Source organism: Neophocaena asiaeorientalis, unplaced genomic scaffold, assembly GCF_003031525.2.
Source record: "Neophocaena asiaeorientalis asiaeorientalis breed wild unplaced genomic scaffold, Neophocaena_asiaeorientalis_V1.1 scaffold504, whole genome shotgun sequence".
Taxonomy (NCBI): Eukaryota; Metazoa; Chordata; class Mammalia; order Artiodactyla; family Phocoenidae; genus Neophocaena; species Neophocaena asiaeorientalis.
This window is the reverse complement of record NW_020174438.1, coordinates 1,512,921-1,514,100: the sequence shown is the minus strand read 5'-3', so window position 1 is coordinate 1,514,100 and position 1,180 is coordinate 1,512,921. Positions and strand designations below refer to the sequence as shown.

General features: G+C 38.5%; 1 pseudogene; it reads left to right on the top strand.

Annotated features, from left to right (window-relative positions):
• The first annotated feature begins 476 nt into the window (after positions 1-476).
• Positions 477-978, top strand: LOC112407700 (60S ribosomal protein L21 pseudogene; annotated as a pseudogene).
• Positions 979-1,180: the final 202 nt, after the last annotated feature.

Sequence of the window (1,180 nt, the reverse complement as noted above, 5' to 3'; positions counted from 1 at the left end):
CAAAGAATTCTGAGGCAGTAGGCAGTTATGGTGTTCATAAATTCCATTCTGAATTTGCTAATTGCACAAAGAATTGTAAAATTTAAACTAAAACTAAGCATATCTTTCTATTGTTCGTAATAAAATGTGCCGAGTGACTAGAGAGTGGACTCCAACGCAAGTTAAACTGACAGGCAGCCCTAGAAGCTATGTTCTTCTCACATCCACCTAGCAGCACTATGCAGTGAAATGCTCAGGACCTGAATATGAAGATGAAGGTAAAGGTTTGGCACTTATTAGTTGCACAACCCAAGTCATTTTAGCACAGAACCTTAATTTCTACAGATAAATAGATATGAACTACTCCACAAAGTTATTGTGAGGATCACATAGAATAATATATATAAATGCACTTTGTCAACTGCATACCTGGTATTGATTAAAATCACAACTAACAATAATAATTATTTTCATGGCTTTTCGGCCAGAACCGCCATCTTCCAGTAATTCACCAAAATGACCAACACAAAGGGAAAGAGGAGGGGCACCCGCTACATGTTCTCTAGGTCTTTTAAAAAACATGGAGTTGTTCCTTTGGCCACATACATGCAAATCTACAAGAAACGTGATATTGTAGATATCAAGGGAATGGGCACTGTTCAAAAAGGAATGCCCCACAAATGTTACCATGGCAAAACTGGGAGAGTCTACAATGTTACTCAGCATGCTGTTGGCATCCTTGTAAACAAACAGGTTAAGGGCAAGGTTCTTGCCAAGAGAATTAATGTGCGTATCGAGCATATTAAGCACTCTAAGAGCCAAGATAGCTTCCTGAAACGGGTGAAGGAAAATGATCAGAAAAAGAAGGAAGCCAAAGAGAAAGGTACTTGGGTTCAACTGAAGCGCCAGCCAGCACCACCCAGAGAAGCACACTTCATGAGAACCAATGGAAAGGAGCCTGAACTGTTGGAGCCCATTCCCTATGAATTCATGGCATGATGGGTATAAAGAAAATAAAAGACCTGGACTGTAAAATAATAATATTAATAATAATAATTATTATTATTTTCATTAATCCTGTTAGGGTCATATAATTCCAATTGGTAGCTTTCTGTGTCCCCATTTTAAGCTGATTGCATGGCATTTCAAACATCACAGAGATGCTCTAAAGGCTTAACCTAGAATGCTGTTGACTTCATCT